The 7,500-nt window shown below is 40.9% G+C and overlaps 5 non-coding genes across 5 annotated transcripts; all 5 read right to left on the bottom strand.

Moving 5' to 3' along the window:
* Positions 1-2,330: 2,330 nt before the first annotated feature.
* Positions 2,331-2,449, bottom strand: LOC128009066 (5S ribosomal RNA). The gene has a single exon (XR_008180790.1). It is a non-coding gene; the product is annotated as a 5S ribosomal RNA (ribosomal RNA).
* Positions 2,450-2,816: 367 nt separating this feature from the next.
* Positions 2,817-2,935, bottom strand: LOC128004231 (5S ribosomal RNA). The gene has a single exon (XR_008176925.1). It is a non-coding gene; the product is annotated as a 5S ribosomal RNA (ribosomal RNA).
* A 378-nt stretch (positions 2,936-3,313) lies between these two features.
* Positions 3,314-3,432, bottom strand: LOC128002571 (5S ribosomal RNA). Its single transcript, XR_008175319.1, has one exon. It is a non-coding gene; the product is annotated as a 5S ribosomal RNA (ribosomal RNA).
* Positions 3,433-3,941: 509 nt separating this feature from the next.
* Positions 3,942-4,060, bottom strand: LOC128004843 (5S ribosomal RNA). Its single transcript, XR_008177518.1, has one exon. It is a non-coding gene; the product is annotated as a 5S ribosomal RNA (ribosomal RNA).
* A 2,882-nt stretch (positions 4,061-6,942) lies between these two features.
* On the bottom strand, positions 6,943-7,061 carry LOC128009065 (5S ribosomal RNA). Its single transcript, XR_008180788.1, has one exon. It is a non-coding gene; the product is annotated as a 5S ribosomal RNA (ribosomal RNA).
* Between the last annotated feature and the right edge of the window lie 439 nt (positions 7,062-7,500).

Genomic DNA, 7,500 nt, shown 5'->3' with positions numbered 1-7,500 from the left:
AAATATTCCTTCTTTTCATTCTCTACAATCGGTGCATGAAAATTAACTACAATAACTTTTTTCTCCTCATACTCCATTTCAACCGCAATACATTTCCCATCTACGTCATTATATATTGTTTTACATGATACCCCACAGTTTTCTTTTATTAAAATCGCAACTCCTCTTCCCAGCCTCCCATCACCATTGTTATAAAAAATCTCTCCACTCCACCTTTTCCTTATTTCAGTCATGTACTCTTCCCTCCAGTTAGTTTCTTGTAATAAAATCACATCCTCTCTTTTACACATTTCTTTCACCTTTTCAAATTTACCCATGTCCATTAGTCCCCGTGCATTAAAAGTAACACAACTTAAAACCATTAAAAGAAATAAAAATAAATACCTAAAAAACATTATTCTTTATCTTCTCCCTCCAGCACTCTTAACACTTCATATCTGTTTACACTTTTTACTCGGCCCCTTGTCATTAATTTTTTCCTTACATTTTCCACATTTGGTTTTACCTTTAATGTTCTCCTTCTACTTTGTCCTCTCTCCCCTCTGTCTTTTCCCATGTTGTCCATCCTTGTTTCTTCTTCGCTGCCCATTTCTTTGTTTTGATCATGCATTCCTTGTCCATCACTCTCCACATTATCCAAAAGATTTTTAAAACTGTCCGATATTTCCATTTCTGTCCACTGAGTATTCTGTTCTACTGTTTGTTCCTCATCCATATCATTGCTTTTTCCTTCTTCTTCTTTCTCTTGGTTGTCTGTTCCTCCTTCTGTTTCCTTCTGTGGTAATCCTTCATCCCCTTGTCTTTCATCAATATCTCCTTCCTCTTCAGTGTTTCCTTCATGCACCTGTCCATCCACCCGATGTTCCAGACCTCCTTCCTCTCCCTCCATCCAACACTCACACTTATTTAAAATCTTTTGACACTCCGGGCATCTGACCGCGTTGCAATCCCTTGCGAAATGTCCCCTTTCCTCGCACTTGTGACACTTAAATTCAGGGCATTCCTTAAGCAGATGATCTGGGCTCATGCACAGCTTACAGGTCTTCACCTGGTGGCTGTGCATCACCCTAAAGTACTGCGGCCCTTCTGCTGTTTCCAGCTTTGTGCTGTAGGGCAATGATGCCACCTCCTTGGGGAATCGCACTTTTAAAAACCTTGTTCCATCCTCTATTTCAGTGCCCGGGTAGCATCTTCTTTTTAATTTTGATATGGGATTAACTCCCCATCCCTCCAATTTTCTAAAAATGTCTTTATCATCAAGGTAGACGGGCAGGTGCATGAAGGAAACAACATAATCTCTATTTTGCAGTTTCTTTATTTCACAGTTCACTCCTTTAATTAACAATCCCTCAGTCAGTTCATCACATGTTTCTTCTCTTTCCATTGTCAGTTCATATTCCTTTCCTTGTCTTGGCCTTAGCGCTAAGATTTTCCCATATCCACATTTGTCCGTCACCGCTTTAATAATATCCACAGCTCTCACCTCATTTACGTTCTCCACATTCACAATCACAGTTGCCTCCTTTAAGTATTTCCTTTCACCAAATTTATCTCTTGCATCTTGTTTTTTACCGTGTCCTGCTCGTTGTCGATACTCCAGTCCAGGGTCGTTTGCCATGCGTGTCTCTCCAGCCAGTCCAGTGTCGTTTGCCTTACGTGTCTCTCCAGCCAATCCAGTGTCGTTTGCCATGCGTGTCTCTCCAGCCAGTCCAGTGTCGTTTGCCATGCGTCTCTCTCCAGCCAATCCAGTGTCATTTGCCATGTGTGTCTCTCCAGCCAGTCCAGTGTCGTTTGCCTTACGTGTCTCTCCAGCCAATCCAGTGTCGTTTGCCATGCGTGTCTCTCCAGCCAGTCCAAAGTCGTTTGCCAATAATCCATCCATTGTAAAAAAAACACAAACAAAAAATTAACCACCCTCCAGCCAGCAAGATGCTGCTGTTAGGTGGTTTAAAACTAAAAAACCTCACAAAAAATAAACTAAAAGTCCAAAAATAACTCACAAAACAAACACTAACAGAAAAATCAAAATGGAGGAGAGCCTTCCTCTCCAAACTGCAGCCAACACTTCCTGTAGCTCTCTAGCGCCCTCAGGTTGGTATGGCCGTAAGCGAAGTCTGCTGCAAAGAGAGGGCTATTTAAAGACCAGCCAATCTTATCGCCAGTACATTATATAAGTAGGAAAGAAAACCCAAAAGCTTAAAGCACCTGGTATTCCTAGGCAGTCTCTCATCAAAGTACTAACCAGACCTAAACCTGCTAAGATTCAGAGATCGGGCATTGACTCTATTTTTTGGCAAAATTATTATAAACTAAGTGAAAAATGTCCAAAAAGCTTACAGCACCTGGTATTCCCAGGCGGTCTCCCATCCAAGTACTAACCAGGCCCAAACCTGCTTAGCTTCCGAGATCAGACGAGATCGGGCATAGCCAGGTTGGTATGGCCGTAAGCGAAGTCTGCTGCAAAGAGAGGGCTATTTAAAGATCAGCCAATCTTATCGCCAGTACATTATATAAGTAGGAAAGAAAGCCCAAAAGCTTAAAGCACCTGGTATTCCTAGGCAGTCTCTCATCAAAGTACTAACCAGACCTAAACCTGCTAAGATTCAGAGATCGGGCATTGACTCTTTTTTTTTTTTTTTTAATGAAAGATTATTATATAATTCGTGAAATTTTCCAAAAAGATTAAAGCACCTGGTATTCCCAGGCAGTCTCCCATCCATGTACTAACCAGGCCCAAACCTGCAAATATTCAGAGATCGGGCATTGACTCTATTTTTTGGCAAAATTATTATAAACTAAGTGAAAAATGTCCAAAAAGCTTACAGCACCTGGTATTCCCAGGCGGTCTCCAATCCAAATACTAACCAGGCCCAAACCTGCTTAGCTTCCGAGATCAGACGAGATCGGGCATAGCCAGGTTGGTATGGCCGTAAGCGAAGTCTGCTGCAAAGAGAGGGCTATTTAAAGAGCAGCCAATCTTATCGCCAGTACATTATATAAGTAGGAAAGAAAGCCCAAAAGCTTAAAGCACCTGGTATTCCTAGGCAGTCTCTCATCAAAGTACTAACCAGACCTAAACCTGCTAAGATTCAGAGATCGGGCATTGACTCTTTTTTTTTTTTTTTTTTTTTTTTTTTAATGAAAGATTATTATATAATTCGTGAAATTTTCCAAAAAGATTAAAGCACCTGGTATTCCCAGGCAGTCTCCCATCCATGTACTAACCAGACCTAAACCTGCTAAGATTCAGAGATCGGGCATTGACTCTATTTTTTGGCAAAATTATTATAAAATAAGTGAAAAATGTCCAAAAAGCTTACAGCACCTGGTATTCCCAGGCGGTCTCCCATACAAGTATTAACCAGGCCCAAACCTGCTTAGCTTCCGAGATCAGACGAGATCGGGCATAGCCAGGTTGGTATGGCCGTAAGCGAAGTCTGCTGCAAAGAGAGGGCTATTTAAAGATCAGCCAATCTTATCGCCAGTACATTATATAAGTAGGAAAGAAAGCCCAAAAGCTTAAAGCACCTGGTATTCCTAGGCAGTCTCTCATCAAAGTACTAACCAGGCCCAAACCTGCAAATATTCAGAGATCGGGCATTGACTCTTTTTTTTTTTTTTTTTTTTTAATGAAAGATTATTATATAATTCGTGAAATTTTCCAAAAAGATTAAAGCACCTGGTATTCCCAGGCAGTCTCCCATCCATGTACTAACCAGGCCCAAACCTGCAAATATTCAGAGATCGGGCATTGACTCTATTTTTTGGCAAAATTATTATATACTAAGTGAAAAATGTCCAAAAAGCTTACAGCACCTGGTATTCCCAGGCAGTCTCCCATCCATGTACTAACCAGGCCCAAAGCTGCAAATATTCAGAGATCGGGCATTGACTCTATTTTTTGGCAAAATTATTATATACTAAGTGAAAAATGTCCAAAAAGCTTACAGCACCTGGTATTAACAGGCAGTCTCCCATCCAAGTACTAACCAGGCCCAAACCTGCTTAGCTTCCGAGATCAGACGAGATCGGGCATAGCCAGGTTGGTATGGCCGTAAGCGAAGTCTGCTGCAAAGAGAGGGCTATTTAAAGATCAGCCAATCTTATCGCCAGTACATTATATAAGTAGGAAAGAAAGCCCAAAAGCTTAAAGCACCTGGTATTCCTAGGCAGTCTCTCATCAAAGTACTAACCAGACCTAAACCTGCTAAGATTCAGAGATCGGGCATTGACTCTTTTTTTTTTTTTTTTTTTTCTTTTTTTTAATGAAAGATTATTATATAATTCGTGAAATTTTCCAAAAAGCTTACAGCACCTGGTATTAACAGGCAGTCTCCCATCCATGTACTAACCAGTCCCAAACCTGCTAAGATTCAGAGATCGGGCATTGACTCTATTTTTTGGCAAAATTATTATATACTAAGTGAAAAATTTCCAAAAAGCTTACAGCACCTGGTATTCCCAGGCGGTCTCCCATCCAAGTACTAACCAGGCCCAAACCTGCTTAGCTTCCGAGATCAGACGAGATCGGGCATAGCCTTTTTTTTTTTTTTTTTTTTTACCCATCATAATAACTTCTTTATGCTTTTTTAAAAAATCTCTTAATACATTAAAATATTCCTTCTTTTCATTCTCTACAATCGGTGCATGAAAATTAACTACAATAACTTTTTTCTCCTCATACTCCATTTCAACCGCAATACATTTCCCATCTACGTCATTATATATTGTTTTACATGATACCCCACAGTTTTCTTTTATTAAAATCGCAACTCCTCTTCCCAGCCTCCCATCACCATTGTTATAAAAAATCTCTCCACTCCACCTTTTCCTTATTTCAGTCATGTACTCTTCCCTCCAGTTAGTTTCTTGTAATAAAATCACATCCTCTCTTTTACACATTTCTTTCACCTTTTCAAATTTACCCATGTCCATTAGTCCCCGTGCATTAAAAGTAACACAACTTAAAACCATTAAAAGAAATAAAAATAAATACCTAAAAAACATTATTCTTTATCTTCTCCCTCCAGCACTCTTAACACTTCATATCTGTTTACACTTTTTACTCGGCCCCTTGTCATTAATTTTTTCCTTACATTTTCCACATTTGGTTTTACCTTTAATGTTCTCCTTCTACTTTGTCCTCTCTCCCCTCTGTCTTTTCCCATGTTGTCCATCCTTGTTTCTTCTTCGCTGCCCATTTCTTTGTTTTGATCATGCATTCCTTGTCCATCACTCTCCACATTATCCAAAAGATTTTTAAAACTGTCCGATATTTCCATTTCTGTCCACTGAGTATTCTGTTCTACTGTTTGTTCCTCATCCATATCATTGCTTTTTCCTTCTTCTTCTTTCTCTTGGTTGTCTGTTCCTCCTTCTGTTTCCTTCTGTGGTAATCCTTCATCCCCTTGTCTTTCATCAATATCTCCTTCCTCTTCAGTGTTTCCTTCATGCACCTGTCCATCCACCCGATGTTCCAGACCTCCTTCCTCTCCCTCCATCCAACACTCACACTTATTTAAAATCTTTTGACACTCCGGGCATCTGACCGCGTTGCAATCCCTTGCGAAATGTCCCCTTTCCTCGCACTTGTGACACTTAAATTCAGGGCATTCCTTAAGCAGATGATCTGGGCTCATGCACAGCTTACAGGTCTTCACCTGGTGGCTGTGCATCACCCTAAAGTACTGCGGCCCTTCTGCTGTTTCCAGCTTTGTGCTGTAGGGCAATGATGCCACCTCCTTGGGGAATCGCACTTTTAAAAACCTTGTTCCATCCTCTATTTCAGTGCCCGGGTAGCATCTTCTTTTTAATTTTGATATGGGATTAACTCCCCATCCCTCCAATTTTCTAAAAATGTCTTTATCATCAAGGTAGACGGGCAGGTGCATGAAGGAAACAACATAATCTCTATTTTGCAGTTTCTTTATTTCACAGTTCACTCCTTTAATTAACAATCCCTCAGTCAGTTCATCACATGTTTCTTCTCTTTCCATTGTCAGTTCATATTCCTTTCCTTGTCTTGGCCTTAGCGCTAAGATTTTCCCATATCCACATTTGTCCGTCACCGCTTTAATAATATCCACAGCTCTCACCTCATTTACGTTCTCCACATTCACAATCACAGTTGCCTCCTTTAAGTATTTCCTTTCACCAAATTTATCTCTTGCATCTTGTTTTTTACCGTGTCCTGCTCGTTGTCGATACTCCAGTCCAGGGTCGTTTGCCATGCGTGTCTCTCCAGCCAGTCCAGTGTCGTTTGCCTTACGTGTCTCTCCAGCCAATCCAGTGTCGTTTGCCATGCGTGTCTCTCCAGCCAGTCCAGTGTCGTTTGCCATGCGTCTCTCTCCAGCCAATCCAGTGTCATTTGCCATGTGTGTCTCTCCAGCCAGTCCAGTGTCGTTTGCCTTACGTGTCTCTCCAGCCAATCCAGTGTCGTTTGCCATGCGTGTCTCTCCAGCCAGTCCAAAGTCGTTTGCCAATAATCCATCCATTGTAAAAAAAACACAAACAAAAAATTAACCACCCTCCAGCCAGCAAGATGCTGCTGTTAGGTGGTTTAAAACTAAAAAACCTCACAAAAAATAAACTAAAAGTCCAAAAATAACTCACAAAACAAACACTAACAGAAAAATCAAAATGGAGGAGAGCCTTCCTCTCCAAACTGCAGCCAACACTTCCTGTAGCTCTCTAGCGCCCTCAGGTTGGTATGGCCGTAAGCGAAGTCTGCTGCAAAGAGAGGGCTATTTAAAGACCAGCCAATCTTATCGCCAGTACATTATATAAGTAGGAAAGAAAACCCAAAAGCTTAAAGCACCTGGTATTCCTAGGCAGTCTCTCATCAAAGTACTAACCAGACCTAAACCTGCTAAGATTCAGAGATCGGGCATTGACTCTATTTTTTGGCAAAATTATTATAAACTAAGTGAAAAATGTCCAAAAAGCTTACAGCACCTGGTATTCCCAGGCGGTCTCCCATCCAAGTACTAACCAGGCCCAAACCTGCTTAGCTTCCGAGATCAGACGAGATCGGGCATAGCCAGGTTGGTATGGCCGTAAGCGAAGACTGCTGCAAAGAGAGGGCTATTTAAAGAGCAGCCAATCTTATCGCCAGTACATTATATAAGTAAGAAAGAAAGCCCAAAAGCTTAAAGCACCTGGTATTCCTAGGCAGTCTCTCATCAAAGTACTAACTAGACCTAAACCTGCTAAGATTCAGAGATCGGGCATTGACTCTTTTTTTTTTTTTTTTTTTTTTTTTTTAATGAAAGATTATTATATAATTCGTGAAATTTTCCAAAAAGATTAAAGCACCTGGTATTCCCAGGCAGTCTCCCATCCATGTACTAACCAGGCCCAAACCTGCAAATATTCAGAGATCGGGCATTGACTCTATTTTTTGGCAAAATTATTATAAACTAAGTGAAAAATGTCCAAAAAGCTTAAAGCACCTGGTATTCCCAGGCGGTCTCCCATCCAAGTACTAACCAGGCCCAAACC

Source organism: Carassius gibelio, chromosome B22, assembly GCF_023724105.1.
Source record: "Carassius gibelio isolate Cgi1373 ecotype wild population from Czech Republic chromosome B22, carGib1.2-hapl.c, whole genome shotgun sequence".
In the NCBI taxonomy this organism is placed as follows: domain Eukaryota; kingdom Metazoa; phylum Chordata; class Actinopteri; order Cypriniformes; family Cyprinidae; genus Carassius; species Carassius gibelio.
Note: the sequence above shows the minus strand (reverse complement) of the source record. Positions and strands in the feature narration are given on the sequence as shown.